This window comes from Podarcis raffonei, chromosome 5 (assembly GCF_027172205.1).
Source record: "Podarcis raffonei isolate rPodRaf1 chromosome 5, rPodRaf1.pri, whole genome shotgun sequence".
Lineage (NCBI taxonomy): Eukaryota > Metazoa > Chordata > Lepidosauria > Squamata > Lacertidae > Podarcis > Podarcis raffonei.
Genome location: NC_070606.1, coordinates 26,535,735 through 26,559,133, shown reverse-complemented (window position 1 = coordinate 26,559,133; position 23,399 = coordinate 26,535,735). Strand labels below are relative to the sequence as shown.

The following is a 23,399-nucleotide window of genomic DNA, read 5'->3' as shown; positions in this document are numbered from 1 at the left end:
GAAGGTAAATGGCGTTTCCATGCACTGCTCTGGTTCGCCAGAAGCGGCTTAGTCATGCTGACCACATGACCCAGAAGCTGTACGCCGGCTCCCTCGGCCAATAAAGCAAGATGAGCGCCGCAACCCCAGAGTTGGTCATGACTGGACCCTTTACCCTTTACTTTTATAAAGAGTCCCACAAATATATCTTTCCCTATGAACTATATTTGTCTAATTATTTTCTCCCGCTTTAAAGAGCCATTAGTAACTTTGCGGCATCAGCCTAGCCATCCCATCAATCCCGGCCCTCATCTCACTCCTAATTGTATGCTTCGCAACCAACAACCCCTGCACAAAAGAAATGGACAAAACCTGCAAGGTTTGGATGCAAAGGGCCGAGAAATCATGTGCTCTCCTCCAACAGCTGCAAGCATCTCTTGGGCTCAAAAGATCTCCACTCCGAAACTACAATTGTTAGGGCTTCCTGGTAAGAAGGGGAAAACAATTCAACATGATTAAGGCAATAGTATAAAGACGCCTGTGCCCAAGCACATTTCATTTAACACAATAGCAACCGTGTGCTTGTGAAGTTAAACCATTTTCATAGCAATAAATATTGTAGCTTAAGCACTTGGAATATGCAGCAACTGAAGCATAAGAAGCATGCCTCAAGGGGAAAACCTATTCTTATACCTAGGATTACTTTGTGAGCACACATCACACAGTGGATCAGGCTGTATGCTTTCTGCATTTACTCGACAAGTGACCATCTTGAAGTACAGAGTGGTCCTAACTCTGTCCTGAGCTGGGTCTACACTGACCTGTTTAACGTTATTAGAACGATATTAGATGTATCGTTTTAAGACATCACAGGGCATACTTGTGAATTAAATTGTTGAGTTTTTTTTACCTTGGTTTCTTTCTGTTTCCCTGCCGCCGGTTTCTGGTTGCTCTGCAGTGCCTGTCACATTTTAATAATGGACGTTAAAAGCAGAACATAATGTGTCCATCTACATTATGAAAACCAATCCTTAACCCTTCCTTAATGTTATAAACCATGGGTGTAGATCAGCCTCTGGGGTTGTTCGGGTTGGCATAGTAGCATCAAAAGCCTTACGAGCTCCTACCAGTCTCTTTCTCTGTTTCTCTCTGTGTGTCTCTCTCACACACATTTTGCAATGCCAGTTTCAGGTTGCTGCAACAGAAGGGCCAAATTGAGATCTTCTCCAACAAATGGGCTGGCTTAGGGTGCAGCAGAACCTTGGCTGGCCCTATTCTGCTCCTAATTTTTAGACAGCAGCACAGTGACAACTTCAGCAGGTTCAATGCGACTATCCGTGGTGATGAAGCCATCCCCACCCCCCAGCTGGCTGGGCCCATTAGAGGAACACCTCTATTGCATCCTAAACACACCCACCCAGCAGTTGTGGATTGGGGGTTAGGATACCTCCTTTAGCTTCTGCTGTAGCTATGTTAGCAAAATGACCATAATAGTTCTTGAATATGATGTTTCACCTCACTATGGGCCACTATTTATGACAGAGCAGCTGCAGCTCAAGCATGTTCAGCAATAATTTTCATCTACTTATGAGGTTGTGGGTAGTGATCAAACAACAGCAATACTGTAGCTTTTTTTTTGCTTCTGAACAACCAAGATAGGATCTCTTAGCCACAGCCTGGGTTTTGGTAATGTGGTTTAAAAATAAAGAGATGGTTTGGAGGTTTTGTTGGGTTTTGGTTAAAGATATTCCATAAAGTACATAATTACTCCACAATTGCTACTTAATAAATATGAGCATTTTTGCATTGTTGCATGTGCAATAGTAATTATATCCTAGATTGCATGACACACGTTTTCAGACATCTTCTAAAGTTGCTTTAGTGTTCAGGATTATGTCATGCCATGCATGTGCACTAAAACCTTGTTTGCTTCTCTTTAAATCTTACAGATGTTTTGCCTTAGCAGAAACTTTTAGACTGCAGCCAAACTTTCACTTTAGGTATGATTTTTGCAGCAACTATAATTTCACCTCCAAAGGAAGTGGCTTGGCACAGGGGATTGGTTAAGGGCCAAGTTAAGTGTTCTGAGAACTAACAGTCTGAAACCATTCACAGGGTCAGGCACTCTGGGTAAATGTCCCAATTCACTGTAGGCAAGCAGGTACCGCAAAGCAGCACTGATAATTCAGGCTTGTATTAATTCCCAGTAAACACACACACTTTGAGAAACGAAGTTTGGTATCGTGCCAGTTTATCTTTAATGCATTTTATTTCCAGCATTTAAAGCTAAGTATTTAGGAGTCTGAAGGTATTGAAATGTTATTCAATTACGTTTTAGGGATCAAAGTGTTATTCAATTAATTGGTGTGATTAAACGATTAGTTGATAGATTGCATATTAAAGACTGAATGATTAATTGGAGTCAGCCATCTGGACTTTTAGACTGCTCTTACTAGAAACCTTTCCTGAATATCAGTTTGTACTGCAACCAATGCACAGTTGCAACACTCAAATTACCTCTTTACTCGGGACAGTTGCTATTTTTCTGGAACTTGTTCTTGCTAAATCACTGTCCTCACCTTGTCTTTCTGGACAGATTTTGGGAATTTTTTTAGATATTTTATTGTTAAACCTCTTGAACCACAATCATGTGCATGTCTACTTAGAAGTAATCCCATTGAGTTCAGTGAGTTTTACTTGGTGCTGTGGGTTAAACCTAGGACTTGCCGATCAGAAGGTCGGCGGTTCAAATCCCCGCGACGGGGTGAGCTCCCATTGCTTGACCCTAGCTCCTGCCAACCTAGCAATTCGAAAGCACGTCAAAGTGCACGTAGATAAATAGGTACCGCTCTGGCGGGAAGGTAAATGGCGTTTCCGTGCGCTGCTCTGGTTTGCCAGAAGTGGCTCAGTCATGCTGGCCACATGACCCGGAAGCTGTACGCCGGCTCCCTTGGCCAATAAAGTGAGATGAGCGCCACAACCCCAGAGTCGGCCACGACTGGACCTAATGGTCAGGGGTACTTTACCTTTTAAGTGTGGTATAGCAGGAGTAGGGAACCCCTTTCAGCCTCAGTACTGAATTTCTTTGTAGGCAACCTTTTAAGTGTGGTATAGCAGGAGTAGGGAACCCCTTTCAGCCTCAGTACTGAATTTCTTTGTAGGCAACCTTCCAGGAGCCACATACCAGAGGTGTATGGAGCATAGCTGTCAGCTGTCAGAATTAAGGGAAATTCCCTTATTCCGAATAGGATTCCTCGCAAGAAAAGGGAAAAGTTGACAGCTATGGTATGGAGCCAGAGGCAAAAAGTATGTGGAGCAATGTTATGCCGATATTAATATCGTGCAGCATGAAGCAATTGGATGCATAAAAGTTGACCCCTTTTGCAATAAAACTTGCCCAGGCCCGTAAATATTATTCAAAACTTTACTAACCAGAACTTCTCCAAAAAAGGTACAAAACGCTCATTGATACATCCAGATAATTGCATAAAACATATGTTTATCCATGCATAGATTCTTCTTAAATATATATAGCATAATTACAATTAGAGTAAAAATCAAATCTCTGTCTCTCCCATAGCTTGCATCCTGATTAAGGTTATGCAGTTCCTGGAGAGGAATCTTATCCATCCTTCTCTCACTGTACTTGGGGATAAAAGAAAAAGGGCAACTCCCTTCAAAATGGCAAAGTTGCAATTGAATACCTTAATCACATGATCTAAGGTTAAACACTCAGGTGAAAACTAGCAGAGAACAGTTAATTATCAACTCAACTAGAAGCTTAGAGTTCTTTCTAGCTGAGTATACTCCAGTGGAATTTTCCAATGTTAAATTTTAGCAACATACATACAGGCATTCTGTGTTTCACTGTGCAATTAAACAATTATACTTAACAAATGTATGTGACTTTTATCTTTGTACAACAGGCTACATTCCAGAAATATAAAAATCAGAGGCCTCCGTTTTGTATACATGGCTCTCCATCCAGGTGAGCAGTTCAAGGATACATTCCATCTAGTCAAAAGCACTTGAGGAAGGTGCAGAGCAGACTAACGAGGGGTGTTTCCTCAGAAGAGAGTATGGGGTCTCTGGTTCTTCTCCCCCTGGTATGTAGGATTGCAGCCTTCAGGTTACATATGCTTCAGGTTACATACGCTTCAGGTTACAGACTCCGCTAACCCAGAAAATAGTACCTCAGGTTAAGAACTTTGCTTCAGGATGAGAACAGAAATCGCGTGGTAGCGGTGCGGCAGCAGTGGGAGGCCCCATTAGCTAAAGTGGTGTCTCAGGTTAAGAACAGTGTCAGGTTAAGAACGGACCTCCAGAACGAATTAAGTATGTAACAGAGGTACCACTGTATGTGAAATTAATTTTGATCCCAAAAGTCTCCTTAAATATTTTTCCCTGTACAAACAAACAAACAAACTTGATGCAAATATTTGGGAAATATTCACCGAAATTTTACTATATTACTATAGCTGATCTCTATTTGTTTCTAGTATTAGATAACTGACAGTATTTGGAAGTTGGCATGTAATATTATTGATATCTGATAGAAGATATATACAAGCATTTAGTAGTTGGTAATTGTGGATAGTTATCCAGAAGGCTTTTCTTCTGTTCTTATGACAGTTATTAGCCTTCATGTCTTCTTCTTTGCTCTAGGTCAGGAATAGACAAACTCGGCCTTCCAGATGTTTTGGGACTACAACTCCCATCTTCCCTGACCACTGGTCCTGTTAGCTAGGGATGATGGGAGCTGGAAGGCGGAGTTTGCCTATGCTTGTTCTAAGTCTTTCAGATTAATCCCATACCTGTCTACTCAGAAGTAAGTCCTTCTTTGTTCAGTGGGGCTTACTTTTAATGCAGGAGATGTAGACTGACAAACTAAGGTACCTAAAATTTGATACAAAAATTTCACATTCCAAGTATGAAGTTTTGAATGAAAATTTGAATGAATTTGTGGAATGCTGAGTAAATCGTCAAGTTGAAGGGCTCATTATGAATCTGCGAAGAACACAAATATAAGAAAGATAAGATGGTAGCATATACAAAGCTTCAGGGGTGGGGGGCCTGGGGCAAGAAAATAAAGACTGGGCTCTACACAGAAGACGCCTATACTCCTGCTTTTTACTGACTGACTGCAACTGACAAAATGGAGAATGAGCGTGCCAAAAGATAAAGTTGGAGAGCTATGCACCAATGGCAACCCCCAATGGGTTGCCATACAAGGGTTCATCAACTATTTTTGATGGTAGGTTTCAAGCTGGGCAGGCCTGGTTTAAACTCTCCTGTCACAGGGACATCAGAAGCTGCCTTAGGCTGAGTCAGACCACTGCTCTAGCAGAGGGACTTCTTGGTAGTGGCACCCACTCTGTGGAACGCCCTCCCATCAGATGTCAAGGAAATAAACAACTATCTGACTTTTAGAAGACATCTGGAGGCAGCCCTGTTTCGGGAAGTTTTTAAATGTTTGATCTTTTATCATGTTTTTAATGTTCTGTTGGGAGCCACCCAAAGTGGCTGGGGAAACCGAGCCAGATGGGCGGGGTATAAATAATAAAGTATTATTATTATTATTATTATTATTATTATTATTATTATTATTATTATTATTGTCCACACAGGCTGGCAGTGGCTCTTACCAGCCCTCCCTGGATCACAGGATTTATTTATGATTAAAAATGACAAAGCAGTATCCAAACAAACAAACCTGATGCAAATAATCCAAAAAAATGTTTTAAATATAAAGGGTTTAAAAGAGAGTGCTGTCCTTAAACTGTGAACACTTCAAGGCCTGAGAACCATGGTACATTTGAGTGTGTGTTGAGTCATTTCACTTGGATATAAGTAATTTGAACACATCATTACTGAAGCAGCTGGGGGCTCGGTTGTCATGGTGACAAACACACAAAATTGTGTATAGTTTCACTGGATCCTGCAAAGCTTGTCAATTAGATGAGTGTTCTTGAAGATTTGAATGAAAACAGACACTTGTCACTTTCTGGCAGCGGTCTGAAATTAAGCATTTGAAATATTTTTTGTGGATGTAAGGGTGCTTCAGCCGTTTATTTTAAGTTACTTTCCCTGAATGAATCTGACACAGTGGATTCCCCACCCACCCACCCCATGCCTTCCCTTAGAAAGGAAGAAATCACTCTTGTTGAGAGAAACATAATTACTACAACCATGAATGATATTAACATTTAGAGGTGTACATAAAAAAAAGGTAAAGGACCGTAGTCAGCACGAAATATTAGAATGTAGGTGTTGCTCTGGGTGAGTGTTCCGGATTCTCAATCATGCACCAAGTTAAGGATACTTTTTATTACTTTTAAAAACTGAACATCAGCATAACTAATAGTTTATCTTCTTCCCACAGTCTTACTGCTGAAGCTGTTCCTTGAACATATGCATATTCAGGGGGGCTCTGCGATGATGGCATGTGTTTAAGATTCTGCCAATGAGCAGTCTAGGACTGTAGGTCCAGGCCTCAAAGCTCTCTTTGGACACTGAAGCAAAGATCATCCTCTGCTATTGGCAGGCAGCCTCTGGATTGGCCAAGTAAAATAAAAAGAGATTGGCCTTTCTCCCTTGCTTGTTCAGTAAAGCAACACCTCCGGTCTGCCAGTTTCCGGCAACTGACCTCAAGGGCCCTGTTTTGAATATTACATGTTCTACAACTTGGTTGGGAGGAAGATGTCTAAAATCCAAGTCTCCGTGGTGGGACCGTAGGAATCCTGTGAACATCTATTTTCTGCTATTGATGACTGCTAATAGCTGAAATGCTGTCATTTAAAGAGCCAGTACATGATGCCAGAATAAAAGTCCAGGTTTCTCAATTAAACTGTCAAGCAAGCAAGCAAGCAAGCAAGCAAGCAAGCAAGCGCCAACCTCTTACAGAACTTGCAGCCATTAACTTATCTCATACATACCTTCAGCTACTGGTGGTGATGCTCACCAGCACACAATGGAAGCTGTCATTTATTTCCTGCTCATTTTTAAAAGATCCAGTGTAATTTACAGGAATGAAAAGTTGGCAGTGAATGCCACAACTTTAGGGCAGCCCCTGAGAATGCTTCACTGTGCATTTTTCTGCAGGCATTATGTCCCGCAATGAAGATACTGACAACATGATGCACCCAAGGTTTGGTGGGTTCATGCTAGCCCATCCCTAAGGAGCCAGGTTGTGTTAACCTCCAGCAAGCAGCTTGAATTTCAACAAGAAATTAAGGCACCTATGCAGTTGCCAAATCACTGGGTGGTGTTCAACTAACTTTTACTCAAAGCAGACCCACTGAAATTAATGGACCTCAGTTAGTAGTGTATAGTAACTTCAATGGGTCCACTCTGAACAGGATTATATATATATTTCCCAAAAATTTTACTAATTTTCCACATTTATCACAAAAACAATATGACAATACACACAACAAACACTAAGCAATTCCATTCCTATTATTCCAAGTAGAAAGGCTTCTGGTTTCTTAATAAATGTATTTTTCAACATTTTTTTCAACTCATTATAAATCTTTTCCCAGAAGTCTTTCACCTTGGGACACGTCCACCACACATGATAAAAGGTACCTTCTTTTTCTTTGCATTTCCAACATAGATTTTCATTTGTGTGGTAGATCTTTGCTAATTTTACTGGGGTTAAGTACCATCTATACATCATTTTCATAATATTTTCTTTTAATACAGTACATGCAATAAACTTAACCCCTCTCTTCCACAGCCTTTTCCAATCTTCAGACATTATATTGTGTCCAACATCTCTTGCCCATACTCTGAACAGGATTATAGCACCACATACAACCCATTGCTTTTATATGTTCCCTACAGCCTAGTGCCATGAGAAGGGTTGTTGTGGCAAATGTACACATTTTCATTTTTAAAAATGTAGTTTTGCCTAATATGCAGGCTCTTACAAAACAATGTCCCCAAATCTAATGCATTTATGTATGTTATTTTTGCTAATATATGCATTCCTATGCACATTTTGCCCTGGTGTATGCATTTTTGTACATATTACGTGGCTCGGAAACTGCACTGCAACATTTGGAGAAATGCGAATTTCAGAAGATTGCTGGGTTTGGTTCATGCACTGTTTCAGAAAGTGCAGAATGGATAGTTTCATATGCAAACTTAATCAAATCTTGTCCCCATTCCTATCCCTGTCATAAATGGAAGTAATAGTACATGCCTGCAAATCCAAAATTGGTCTATACTTATCATTCATATTTTTAAAAGCACAGTCTTTAAAAGCACTAAAACAAGAGGGATTTTCACCTTCTGATTCAGGACTTGTGGCTGCAAACCTAGTGATTTATAAACAACCATGACAACACCACAAAAGCCACCGTGGAAATTCAAAACAAGACAATAATGAAGTCCAAGCTAGGGAAACACATTTGTTAGTTGGTTTATTCATGCATGTGCCTCTGATATGTTATTGATTGCAAAATGTTCCTCCCTAGAGCCTCTTCCACACCTCAGCGAAGTTGCTCATGAGTCATGGATCAAAGAAACGTAAGAAAGAACCGACAAGCAATAAGGCTCATATCACCACCAACATATAAATCAGTCAGCAGGAAAACAACAGTTCAGTCTGTGTCAATAACAGCACTTTAAGGAACGTGAAAATCACACATTATCATGGTGAGCGCTGAGGAAGCAAGCAGCATCAGAGAACGCTTCAATGTTTTTCTACTAAAGACCTTGTTAGAGAGAGCACATGGAAATGAAGGAGCCAACTGCTAGGAATACAGCATTGCCTCCGCTCAGGTCACTTGCCACTGATTTTATTGCATATGAAAATGGTTTTAGTGCTGGCGATAAAAATAAGGGTGCTGCAGAGAGTTCAGGTGGCTTCAAGACACTCGGAGCTATCCCTGATTTCCTGCACGATAAGCAGAAAATTAAAGCAAAGACAGTAGCGTGGAAAGCTTGCCGCCCTGGTAGGTTTATTATCAGGACATGGGCTCTTGCTGAGAGAGCCTTCTCCCTGATGCAGTGTAAGGCAAGATGGATTAATTCAGTGGCATTATTCCTTGAGCTGGTTTTCCAGAAGTATGTTGGGGGTGGGTAGAGATAGATTGCTGTACAGTGGTACCTCGGGTTAAGTACTTAATTCGTTCCGGAGGTCCGTACTTAACCTGAAACTGTTTTTAACCTGAAGCACCACTTTAGCTAATGGGGCCTCCTACTGCTGCCGCGCTGCCGGAACACGATTTTTGTTCTCATCCTGAAGCAAAGTTCTTAACCTGAAGCACTATTTCTGGGTTAGCGGAGTGTGTAACCTGAAGCGTATGTAACCTGAAGTGTATGTAACCCGAGGTACCACTGTACTAGGGATGTGCTTTAGCTCGGTGTAGGGGCTGAAAAATAACACCAGTTGTGGTGATTGTGGGGTCTCTTTCTACTCCTCCTACCAACAAAAATATCAGCAGCTCTTCTTCATTCACAACCTGGGCAGACAACAATTAAGGCCAGAGTGGACTTTTTAAAAAAATGCCACAATGCCTATTAAGTGTTTCCCCATATATGAAATTGGGTGATAGCCAATTCTGGAAAGCAGCTTGTCAATATGTTTTAGACTATTCCAGAACAGAGCTCTGCTTTGACCTTGAATAAGTGGCAGCTAAGGAATTGGTACTCCTGGATAGAAACCAGAAGAGACCTACAACTAATTAGAAACACAAAATTTCCCCCTTGGTACCCACTCTTGAGAAAAGGGATTTTAGAGCTAATTGTCTGACCAAACACTCACCAATTTCCTCAGGAAATGCCTTTATTGAGCTGTGTTTCCAAGTGATGCCCATAGCAGTCTTGGATGGTCAGTACAAGGTATTTGTGGGGAAACTCAGTTGGAAGACATGTTAGCCTGCCCTTATATAGAGATCCAAGAGATTTCTGTCTCAAACCTTTCTACACACAGGCAAACAGGCACCCCCCCCCCAGAAATGGTCCAGTTTCTTTTGAGTGACAATACTAGCTTCATAACACACAGGGGAGCTTGTGCACTGGCTGCAAAATGGTGCTTCTGAGGTTTAATCTGAAATCAAGCTGGATTTGAGTTTGTTGACATCTCTGGTAACTTCTCTCTCTTACATCATGTGTGTGCTTACTGAGCTTGGGGAAGAAGGCACAAAGCTCTGACAGGATTTTGGAGCCCTCCTGCCTCCTTCCCAAAGCCAAGCAAGTGCTTATCAGGCTTTGGGAAGGAGGTGTGAGTCCATGTCCCAATTTTTATCAGCAGAAAGTTGGGGGGGCATGTGATACAATAATATTGGCCTTGCAGTAAGGCTATTTGGGTGTTATAATGCCACTGATCTGAAGAGAAATGGGGAAGCTAATGTGCCACTTGGAAGGCAGATTAATAGCTACGCCAGGCATGGGCAAACTCTGGCCCTCCAGATGTTTGGGACTACAATTCCCATCATCCCTGACCACTGGTCCCGTTAGCTAGGGATGATAGGAATTGTAGTTCCAAACATCTGTAGGGCTGGAGTTTGCCTATGCCTCTGCTAGGATTTTGTTTCTAGGAAGTGTATGAGATAGCAGAGCCACGAAATTTAGAAGACACACGCACTGCTTCTTTTCCTTGCAAGTGAAATGCAACTTTTTAAAAATGCAAGCCTTGATTAGAAGTTGGTAGGTGGACAAGTGGACCAGTAAAATTACCTTGACAGCCACAGCCGGTGTATGGACTGCCTGTTTGTCCATCCCAAACTCTCAAACTCCAAATGGAGTCATTGTTCAGATGTCATGCTTTTTTCCATCTATAACCCCATTTATGCAGCATCAACCCACTCAGTTCTTTACTTCCCCATGCTATAGGATTCCACTCTATTCTTGATGGTATTTGAACATGTCCAGCAGTGACTGAATCTATTTCTGTGTGGGAAGACCATTTCAAAGGTCCATCTAATACAGAAAAAACAGTATCCCATTATATGTTTCATTCTGTTTTGCAGATGGAAAGCAGAGGTTTTTATTCCCAAAAGGAAAATATCTGGATTTGTTAATATTCAGTACAGTTATTAAATACATTGGGTATATTGGAATATCAGCCACACTGGGTACGTGTTATGGGTAGGAATGGAAAAGAATTTTGCCCAAGCCTGATGCAAATATGGCTTTGCCTCATTTTGCATTCTTGTGATCAATGCAGGACTAACATCTGTAGCTGTAATTGTTCTTTCCCTTCTGTGGCACAGGATTTTTTTAAAATTGCAATGGTAATTTAAGAAGTAATAGTAGTTTTCTTTTCTATACGTTCCTATACGTTCCATACTTCTGTGTTCACTTCCTGACTAGCCTGCCACTAGGATGCCAGTGTGCTTAGAAAAAAAAGGGTTAAGCAAAATACATAAACTTTTTGTGTGTGTCAAGTCTACCTAGGGTCCAGTCCCCTTCTGAGTTTTAGATCTTCCTGCCCTGTCTTTAGTAGTGTGTTGCTAGATGTGTGGGGTATAAATCGTAAAATTATCATTATGGAATGGGAAGTCCCTATTTTCATCAGAGAAATGTTGGCAGGTATGCACTTGAGAACATAGGAAGCTGTCTTATGCCTTCAGACCATTGATCCCTCTAGCTCATTATGGTCTACTCTGGACTGGAAGTGGCTCTTTAGGGTTTCAGACACAGGATATTCCCAGTCCTACTTGAAGATGTTACGAATTCTGCAATCTTCTGCATCTACTGTACTTCTGAGCTATGGCCCACATACAGGCCTTGATATAAGAACCCCTCAGACTTTCTAAAAAAACAAAGCTAAGAGGGGAAGTGTCCACACAGTCCACACAGAAAGATGCTATCTACTTATGGTAGGGTTGGGGAACCTGTGGCTCTCAGAATGTGACTGAACTCCAACTCTCATCAGCCAAAGTCCAAATTTACAGAAGCCGTCCCAGTTTTTGATTTGATCCCAGAAGGTCCCACTTTTCTTTCTGATGTCCCTATTTTCATCAGAGAAATGTTGGAGACCCCAGAGCCAAGGATATAAGTAATTATACAACTTGAAGAAGACATCTGAAGGCAGCCCTATATAGTTTTATTGTGCTTTGATATGCGTTGGAAGCTGTCCAGAGTATCATCATCATCATGGAATAGGAAGTCCCTATTTTCATCGGAGAAATGTTGGAGGGTATGCCAAAGGCCAGGGCAGGGCCAACAGGAATTCTGGGAGCAGGACTGGTGTGTGCACCTCCTTCACACTTCAATCATACATGTGCACTTTGTATGATCCTGTAGGTCCTAAGGTTTATGAAACATGGCAGACTCTGGCTTCCAATAACAGGGGCAAGTTGTCCATGAGACTTGTTGCCTGAGTCAGAAGCCAATGGGTGAGCATGCTCAGTATTCCTTTGACAGTGAAGTCCATGGGCTAACAACTAATGCTTATTAAAGTCCATGGGCTAACAACTAATGCTTATTAACAGGGTAATATCAGACTGCATTTTCTCAAGCTATGTTCAGTGCTAGGGACTGAAGTTTTACTACTGGTTTCTCTCTCTCTCTCTCTCTCTCTCTCTCTCTCTCTCTCTCTCTGTTACAAGCGGCAAGAAATTGAAACATTCCACCCTGTCGCTGCTTAAACCTGGCTGTATGATGGGTGCTGTATCTGCAGCTAGTAATTCACTGCTAGATCCCACAGTTTTTCTTCTGAGTGCACTTCCCTGAGCTTTCTGTCATGCCCAACTATCAGTAATAGAAAAACCAGCAGTGCAAAATATTTCAGAGACGGGAAACTCTGCAGAAAAACACACTGGCTAGGAGAGACCGCTGTTGGAAGAGTGTATGAGAAAATTTGCATTTGATTTGTCAAGATTGACAGGGTATTTTATACTAGTTATTATCACATACATATGATTTCATCATAATGAAATTCAAAATCTGCGACAGGCAGATGAAACTAGGATGCCTCTGCCAGTCATGTGCTGTTAGTGCCTCTTGAGCCTCACAAAGCAAGCAAGATGGAATGTCACAAACACATTGGGTGTGTTTGTCTTCTCCTTTTATAAGAGACAAAGCCTTTCTGTAGACTGTCTGAGACAAAGGTTCAGTTCATACATGATAGTGTGTTGGATCCAATGCTACATGTGTCTCCACTCATGGGGCACAGCTTCCTTTTCCTCTGCCTGTGCCCCCCAAACATTTGCTCCACTGAATAAGACCTTGAGGAGGTGCAGGAGAGAGGAGGGGAAGTTCCATTATATAATTAGAAGTCTGTTGTGCATGTGGAACAACAGTGTATCCAAGTGATTTTCTCGGGAGGATGCAAGGCTGCCATCATACCCATGACCAAAGGAACTATTTATGTGACCTGTGTGAGGGATCCATGTGTGGCCATAATTGTTTCTGTTACAGTGGCAGCTCAACGTCCATCAGTGTCATGAGCCCTGTGACCCTGTCAGGCTCCAGTATGACTTGGCAGGCTCAGACAGGAGTATGAGGAGGAACCGGGGGGCAGGGAATTGTGGGAGCGAGGATGGAGGTTCTCCCCTTTACCTGCAGAGTGAAGAGCTTCATTGGGTGGTGAGGAGCGCATCCATCAGGCTCTGGTCATGGCTGAGCATGAGGCCACAGAGGCCAAATGAGAGCAAGAGTCAGAAGGAGTTGCCACAACTTTGTCACCAAAGACTAGATGCCACCTATGTAAATAGGAACAGACTCACCCACCCAGACAAAGTGTGTGTCTACAAACTTGACATTGGCAAGAGTGTTGCGGAAATCTGGTGTATCTCCATTGATTCCATCCAGTTTTGATCTTCTGTCCAGACCCGGAACTCTTGACTCCTAAGCCTCCTGCAGAGTCTGTAGCCATTACTTGTCTGGATAAAGACTTCTGTATTACTTGAATGTAAGAGCATCTCTCATTGGGGGAGATAGGGCAGCCAGTGTTCCTGAAGGTTTGGTGGCAGATGCAAGGCTCATGTGGAAGCCTGGGTTCATACCAATGTCACCTCCGTAGCTCAACCATGACCACAGCTCTGCCATAAGTGGCAGAAGCACATGGAAATTCTTTGCTTTGACCGAACCAGAAACTGCAGGTGAGGGGTTCCATATTTCCTTGTTTAGAGCAGATGGGAAAGGGGGGGATGCTTTATTAGTTCTTTTTTTTTATAAAATTTTTATTGGTTTTTCAACATATAATATAAAACAATACAAAAGACAAACACAAACAAACAAACATATAAACATGTATAATTTCATAAATTTTTTCATGTACCCAATTTCAGCGACTTCCCCATGCCTCCCTTTTCTGCATCCCTGTTTTGAACTTTTTTTCAGCAACCCCTGGTCCCAATTACTTATTAGTTCCTTTCTGTAACCTCTTTCTTTCCTATCCAATCATTTATCGCTGCAAATCTGTTATGCTTTACCCATGACATTTTAACACTCAATAATTTTACAAGAATTTTTAAGATAAAGTTTAAATTTCTTCCAATCTTCTTCCGCCGTCTCTTTCCCTTGGTCACGGATTCTGCTCGTCATCTCTGCTAGTCCCATATACTCAATCACCTTCGTCTGCCACTCTTCCAGTGTGGGTAGTTCTTGTGTCTTCCAATACTTTGCTAGTAGAACTCTTGCTGCTGTTGTAGCATACATAAAAAACATCCTATCTTTCTTTGACACCAATTGGCCTACCATGCCCAGGAGAAAAGCCTCTGGTTTTTTGTGAAAGGTACACTTAGGATGCTTTATTAGTTCATTTGTTTCATTACTCAGTCATCAGGATGGCATTCCCTTGGCTCTTGATTCAGAATTCATTTCCATGGTCCCTTTCGGTTTCATTTGCCATTGATTAGAAAGGGAGCCTCGGACAGATTTCTGCCAGCAATTCCATTCTCACTTTTGTTTTTAGAGGTCCCCATCTTGTAATTTAAAAAGTCTTCCAGAATTGAGACCGTTTGAAGGGCTCCTTCTTCTGATTTGGAGTGAAAGTGAAGCGCTCCCCCTTTCTCACACTGTCACTGATCTTTGCAGGAAGCCAAAGTGCAGAGTGACATCCAAACCAAACCAAAAATGTTTATTCGGCTTTACGCCCATCATGAAACAGTGACATCCAAATGGAAAAATAGTTAAAAAGAAGAATAACCCACTATATTTGATGGAACAGAAAAGAGAAGATTTCCACCATGCTAAGATGGAAAGAAATTTACAGTTTCACTGATAATGCTAGGAAAATAAATTGCCATCGGTGAAGTTTTTTAAAGCAGGTTGTTGGTGTTTTGTTTTGTTTTTACTGTATCCCGCAAAGCTAGAGACGTGGGAGAAAGTGTGTTTTGCCTGCATTTCAATGCAGGTCTACCAAATTAGCATGTCCCAAAATAATGCATGAACTGAAATATAAATGTTTTTTGAAATTCACACTTCTCTGAAGTTTGTGGTACCATTCTCCAATCAAAACATATCTACTAAAAAAAGGATGCTAGAGAAAACTGTGCCTAAAGATGCATTTGTTTGCGAAGATAGCATATAAAAATGTGTATATAGGGAGAGATGCACACTGAAGCGCTTATGGGTTTTCCTGGGAACTTTTCATAAACAAACAAATCATTCAACAAAGTAAACTGATGCAAAAAATGTGAACTGAATTGATGTTTGGGAAGAGGAGAAACATAAATTGTCAGGTTTACCTGTTTCTGCAGAAAACCTTGAAAGCAACAATGCGCAAACGCATGCAGAGTGGCACATGCTACAGACAACTCCTCTGAATGTGGCTGGCACGGGCAAGAAAAGCCTAAGAAGAGGCAGTTAAAAATGATAAGAATTAACAGAAAAGAGAAACAGGGTAATCCTGTTGCTAATTTGAGTGAAAACCTGAGCTTGGGATACTCAGCTACATCCCCCCCCCCCCAGAATATATACTGAAATTGTAAGCTGAGCCAGTTTCAATAATGTATATTCTCAATTCATTCTTTGCTTTCTTCCACAAATTCTAGGGGAGAAAATGGACAATTGGATCTGTTAGCAATGCAAATGAATGCAGAAAGAAAGTGTCAAGCTGACTTCCACAGGATTTCAAAGAGCTGTTTTACAACCGGACAGCATCGAGGGCGTGCTAGTACGTCAGTCGTCTTGCTTATCGCAGAGCAAGTATTATACATGCCACTTAATGCTATCAAAGAAGTATTAATGGAAGTCAGGCCTCCCTGGCATCCTGAGACCACTCAAGCAGGATAGTTTCTGAAAGTAACATGTTGTTAATATGCAGCACTGCCACTTTCTCCTAAAAATTACACCTGAATTGACCCCCTCTGGCCAAATCCCATATCCTCCAACATTTTTTCAATGAAAATAGAAATGTCCCATTCCATACTGATTATTTTACTATACCCCACACATCTTACTGGGTTACCCAAGCCACTCTGGGCACCTTCCAACATATATAAAAACATAATAAAATATTAAACTTTTTTTTTAAAATCCCCATATAGGATTGCCTTCAGAGGGCTCGGGGTTGGGTAACTCCATAGCCTCCAATTAAAAAAGGGACATCGTAAGGAGAAGTGGACATTCCAGGATCAAATCAGAAACCAGGACGGCTTCTCTAAATCAGGGATGTCCCTGGAAAATAGGGACACTTGGAGGGTCTGCAAGTGAGATGACATAGACATCCTAGTAGCGTGTTCATGGCTGAATGGATCCATAGGCGGTGGGGGAAGCAGGATAATAATAGTAATAGTAATAGTAATAGTAATAGTAATAGTAATAGTAATAATAATAATTTATTATTTATACCCCCCCCAATCTGGCTGGGTTTCCCCAGCCACTCTGGGCGGCTTCCAACAGAATATTAAAATACAATAGTCTATTAAACATTAAAAGCTTCCCTAAACAGGGCTGCCTTCAAATGTCTTCTAAAAGTCTGGTAGTTGTTTTTCTCTTTGACATCTGGTGGGAGGATACAGTCTTGTTAGGAGCTGGTAAGTCACCCCACATTTCCATAACACCAGAAAACAAAGACAGATTCTGGTTGTGATTAATTATAGCTTGGCCCAAACTTCCAGGGTGAAATGTGATTTCACAGGATGTTCTAGTCATAGGGGCAGATGTGATAACAATCAAATAGCAGACAAGCATTAAGATATCGCTCTTGTCTGCATGCCTAGATACCCTCCCTGGTTCCAACTGTTTAAAAATGGCTTCTGGCTAGAAGCATATAGCATCTGTATCTTATCCTTTGAAAGAAGCACAGCAGATCACAGATGCAATTAAGGTACTTGAATCACCAGCCTGGTAGATTTAAGGGCAGTGATAAGGTGTCTCACTGTCTCCCCGGCTGAATTAAGCTGAAGGCCTGCTTTGCTATTCATTTGTGTGTAATTTCATCAAGGAGAGATGGATCCAGCCTCCTTTTGAACACAATTCCTTTCTGCCAGCCAGCGGGTCAGACGAAAGCATTCATTCAGCTAATACGTATGCTAATGATGAAGCTTATATAGAGTTTTAATGCAGTACTACTTGTGGGCTAGTTGGGCTCCAGAAGCACAGAATGTATGTATTATTGATCCAGAGGACTTGCACTGGCAGGCTGACACTCATACTCATGGCAGTAATTGTGCATGTAAGTTATTGCTAAATTTACTCAATTTTGGGGGATCCTGTCTTCTTCCTCACCTGGTAAAAAGCGTACAGTGTGAATTGGACTTCATATGGTCAACATACACTTGAATTCTGTCTATTTCTGTGATTGCAGCAACCTTTTGATTTGGGGAAATTGCAACCTGCTGGAGACGTGGACAATATCAGTAAGAGCTGTTCGACAGTGGAATTTGCTGCCAAGGAGTGTGGTGGAGTCTCCTTCTTTGGAGGTCTTTAAGCAAAGGCTTGACAACCATATGTCAGGAGTGCTCTGATGGTGTTTCCTGCTTGGCAGGGGGTTGGACTCGATGGCCCTTGTGGTCTCTTCCAACTCTATGATTCTATGATTCTAAGACGATTAAGTGTGTCTGTGGTGACATTGTCCTTATATTGACAGTTACTGTGGACAGCTTACAGACCAGATCAAAGAAATAAAGGACATGTCAGTTATAATAGATCTTAAACACATTTGATTATGTCAATATCTTGGAACAGAACAATAGACTGGGTTAGTATATTGGTTATTGATGGCAGCCAAGCGTTTAGTACAGGTATGGGAATTTTTTTGACCCATCAATTTTTGTTATCCCATCAGCTCCAGCAAGCATGACCAATGGCCAGGGATGATGGGTGTTGTACTTCAGCAACATCTGAAGGAATAAAGGTTCCCCATGCCTAATTTGGTAGCTTGACATGGGAAGCAGGTGGATATAATATTTGTTTAAAATTTGATAGTGCGAATGTTGGGGCATTTTCAGAATTTTGAAATTGGCATATCTTATTGGATATGAAGAATTCAGAAACCCTTCCTAAATGTTTTGGTAATGTAACAGACAGATCTTAAATATAGTTGGATCGAGATGATGATGATGATGATGATGATGATGATGATACAAGCATGAAAATACAGTATAGAATAATATATTCTTACATAGAATCATGGGAGGATTGTTTTAGATTCTGCACAACTGTTTTATTCTGCATGTTTCTTATTGTGCATGTTTAAAATTTATCAATAAGAAGGCAAGGGTGTGGAGAAATTGTACGCTGTGATCGCACGTACAAGAGCCAATTGCTCTCAGCATGAACCACATAACACCGGTCCTGAAAGACCTACATTGGCTCCCAGTACGTTTCTGAGCACATTTCAAAGTGTTGGTGCTGACCTTTAAAGCCTCAGCCCAGTATACCTGAAGGAACGTCTCCACCCCCATTGTTCTGCCCAGACATTGAGGTCTAGCGCCAAGGGCCTTCTGGCAGTTCCTTCACTGCAAGAAGCGAAGTTACAGCGAACCAGGCAGAGGGCCTTCTCGGTAGTTGTGCCCTCCCTTCAGATGTCAAAGAAATAAACAACTATCAGACTTTTAGAAGACATCTGAAGGCAGCCCTGTTCAGGGAAACTTTTAATATTTGATGAATCATTGTGTTTTAATATTCTGCTGGAAGCCACTCAGAGTGGCTGGGGAAACCCAGCCAGATGGGCGGGGTATTATTATTATTATTATTATTATTATTATTATTATTATTATTATTATCCCTAAGCAGTGCACTGTAAAGGTGAAGGCTTTGATTAAAAGGTAGAGTGTGTCCTGCACCCAATCTGATGCCTTCCAGAAATTTTGGGCTTCAGCTCTCACCGGTCTTAGCCAGCATGACCAATGTCCAGTGATTGTGAGAGCTGTATTGCTGCAACATCTGAAGGGCACCAAGTCAGGGAAGGTTGAGAGAGATTGGGAAGGCGAGGGGGTGGAAAGCACTCATTAGGTCGTCACTTTTCCCAGGCAGAACTCCTAAACCTTTAGTAGCTACAAGCTCAGTTAAGATTTACTGCTTATAACCATGGGTCATCCCAATATCAAAACAGTGGCGAATGGCACAATAAATATATTGAGAAATAAAGCAAAATTAAGCCTGCATCAATAAAAACGAACTTAATTAAAACCTGGCAGCTGATCCAATGAACAGAATAATTGCTAAGTCCAGCTCAGCCAGTTAGGGGTTTTTTTTGGCCACAGTTAAACACATTAAAAATAAATTCCAAAAGAATCAAAACAAGCAAGCTACTTTTGTAGTGTATTCTATGTTCGCCTTGTAAACTTTGTCTCTGGCCTTGGCTGATGCTAATAAGGAGGTAGCAACTTTTCTCGGTATCCTGATATCCTTGTAAAAAGCTGAGAAACAAAAGTCATTTTGATACACTGGTCAATTGGGGCTGTTATTTTAAAAGATCAGCAAAGTATTTTCCTCTGACACTTTGTGTCAATGAACAATTAAACAGATAACGGGAAATATCACGAAAGGCTGGCTTTTCCCATCAAAGAGATGCACTATTGAACCAACAGTACTGAGTTCACAAGCAGCAAGAAGTGCAAACCTTTCTTGATGTTCTCTTTCTTTTGATTTCCCCCACAAATATGTCTTTAATTTTATTCTCACAACAAGCTCTCTGAAGTAGGGAAGGCTCAGAGAGAGTGACTTGCCCAAGGCCGCTCAGTGAGCTTCAGGGCTGAGCTGGGAAATCAGCAGTATATTTCACTATTTCTTTTGAAAGAATGTGTGGCTAGACAAGCCATTAAAATAAATCTCTGGCAGAAGATATAAGGAAGGCAAGGACTCAGAAGCGGTTCCAGGGTCCATACAATCTCTCTCTGAGGATTTTGGTATTTTTGCGTACCACCCCATTCTCCAGGGCTTCCAGACACTCACCCAGGGTTTGTGTTTCCTTTTGGGAATGATGCACTGAGGAGACTGCGGTGTCTTTATGATATATGGTGTATTTACACATGTATACAACCTGAGCCTTTGATGGAGGGGTTCACAGCATTAACAACCCCAAAAAGGTCTTGCCCACAGCCTGGGATTCAAACAGAAATCAACCATTGTACTGCCTCTTTGGTTCTTCAGCATGATGCTGCCAATTCTCCGCTCAAGACTTAGGCTTTTGTCCTTCTAACTATCTAAGAGTTGGAGGAGAGGTGCCACCCTTCACAGAGCTCCCTTCATTTTGATCTCTTAATCACCATTTGTTTGTTTACTTAATGGCCCATCCTCTCTGCAATTACCTCATGAAGAAGAACCAGGCAGAGGACCTTTTTGGTAGTGGCACCCTCCCTGTGGATTGCCCTCCCTTCAGATGTCAAGGAGATAAAGAATTACACAACTTTTAGAAGACATCTGAAGGCAGCCCTGCATCAGGAGGTTTTTAATGCCTGGTGTTTTTATTATGTTCTTAGATATGCTGTAAGCCTCCCGGAGTGGCTGGAGAAACCCAACCAGATGGGCAGGGTATAAATATTGTTGTTGTTGTTGTTATAGCAAGGAGCAGAAAAATGAGGTCCTGCCATGCAAGGAGATTTCCACTGTGCAGGCAGCAGGGCTGGCCCAAGTCATTTGGACACCCTAAGGTGAACCACAAAATGGCACCTGCTGCTGCCAGGGAAGATGGAATGAGTGAGGATCTACATTAGGAACAAGGGGGGAAGGGAATAAAGACCTACATCAGGGTGGGAGGAGACCAGTAGCTTCTCCTATTTGCAAAGAGGCCACTGTAGATGCAGCATGGGAGGGAGGCCAAGGATGAAGCAGATCCAGCCTCTAAGGAGTGGGCCTCAGTTGTTGTTGCTGCTACGGCAGCAGCAACAGATGAAGCATTCCTTGGAGGCTGGATCAGCTGTCCTTCTGGATCCTGCCGCCAGAGGAGGTTGCCTTAACATGCCTCATGGATGGGCCAGCCCTGGCAAGCAGGCAGGTGTCATTGGATGTGCCTGCTCTGGTTTGATATTTTGGTTTAAGTTTGTTATAATGTTATAGAAAAGTCAGCTAATAGAAACAGGAAACAAAGATGGAAATGTGTTTTAAAGTCTGCTGTTGTATATATTCAAAGCCAAGTTGCAAAGAAGACAAACAATTATATCTTAAGAGCATTTGTTGTGACTATTTTTAATAATAAGCACAAATGTGGGAATTTCTTAATGAACGGACTGATACACTGGCCTTGCCAAATGGATCTCCCGGGCGCAGCATTAGCCTTTGGAAACTTCACTATTAATTTATGGTTTCCCTCCGTGTAAGTCCAAACAGTGTAATCTTCGATGCCTGCTGGAATTAAAGATGGCTTCCCTTGTTTCTTCACAGATGTTGCAAGGCATAATTAATATTTGCAAATCACTGCCAGATTCTTTCAGGAAAGGCATATTCTTAATGCAAATGCTTCTACTTTCCCCCCAGTTGCCAGACTTCAAACACTTTTAATAATCATACTGAGAATTAATTAATCTTGTCTACACATTAGCAGCTACCTACCACCCCCCTTCCAGTACTCTGTAATCATTGTTAATAGAAACTCAAAGTGGCACAAATACCGACCAGATTCTGTTGTGACCCTTTTATATTAAATGTATGTGTGGCAATAGCAAGGATACACTAGAATCTGGTTCTTTTTCTCTTTTTTTAGAACAGGAAGAGAGGTTTATTGAACCAGTGTTATTTTAAATATTTGCGTATTCATGTCAACAAGCTGAGGCCAAGAATAAATGCTGGCAACTGTTTTCTTTGTTATCTGTCAGATTATTCGTCATTCTCATAGTCAGCTGGGTTCTTCCTTTTAAGACGTTCAAATTCTTCGGTTCCCTAGGAATAGATGACATAGGCCGCGACAAAGGGAGGCACCACCCGGAAGACCTGTGTACTGAACCGCCTCCAGACATTAAGAATTCCTTTGGAGAAGAAGTGTGGGAAAGCTCTTTGTTCAAATGGAGACAAGCTGTAGGTGATCACATGCCTTACTCTCTCCAAGTTTCCAAAGTGAATACCCATCTTGGCAGGCTGTTCCGCTCAGCTCCTTGCAGGAAAGGTCACCGCTTCTCACTCCAGCATCAGACACTAGAATCTGGTTCTAAGGAAACAACTATAACAGTTGTTGGGATGGTTACTTTATTACTGCAATCATTTCCTTAGGCTGTGTTTGCGTATCATGCTAAGTCAAACCATGGCTTAGCACAAACATGCCAGCTCCTCAAGAGAGATCACAGCCATTTTGCACTTTTTAGGTCAATGTAAAGGCTCTTCCACATTTGTCCCATGCCTAGAATACACAGCTCTAAGATGTTTTCTATTTGCCCCACTGCTTTCCCTGGGAAAACCTGCTTTTTCCTACTGAATCAGAACAAATATTGATTTGCAGGAAAACTGATGGACATTTGTAGCAATTCAGCAGTAAACAGCAGGTTTTCCCGGGGGGAAGTGTTGAGAGAAGAAATGTGGGCATGCCCTCAAAGTATTGCCCAAACCTAGGCTCATGGTTAAGGTTTCTCTTCTTTCATCGTGATCTGTATCCAAGGTTTGTTATAGGTGGGGTTTTGTTTTTGTTCTTTTAGTATTTTATACTGTATTTTGATGTTGCTGGTGTGGCTTTGTGAGCCTCTGCTGGCTGTTATTGCCTGGAAGCCTCTCTGAACTGCAGAATGAAACTGTTGCTTAGCCAGTGTTGCATCTGCTGAGACTCAGAATCTCAGTTCAATCAGCAAGTCAAGCACACAACTCTTTCTGCAAACTGCCAAGCTCTTTCCTATGCAAAATGGAAATAAGGACCCAATTTGTTGTGATGAGTTGGCACATGAAAGTCCAGAACACCTGCATTTTGAGCATGGAGCTTAGATTATGTTTACTGAGTAGTGAGTGATGGTGCCAAATGTATCTTTCAGTAGAAACTTTTTTAAAATGCACATTTGAATATGTATGCATATTTTCATACACTTAAAAATATATATATCAAAAATTAATGCAGAATTCTGATGGACTTACAGGTGGGCAAATGTGAAAGTGGC

The 23,399-nt window shown here is 41.6% G+C and overlaps 1 pseudogene; it reads right to left on the bottom strand.

Annotated features, from left to right (window-relative positions):
• Window positions 1–22,029: 22,029 nt before the first annotated feature.
• Window positions 22,030–22,449, bottom strand: LOC128413849 (cytochrome b-c1 complex subunit 8-like; annotated as a pseudogene).
• Window positions 22,450–23,399: the final 950 nt, after the last annotated feature.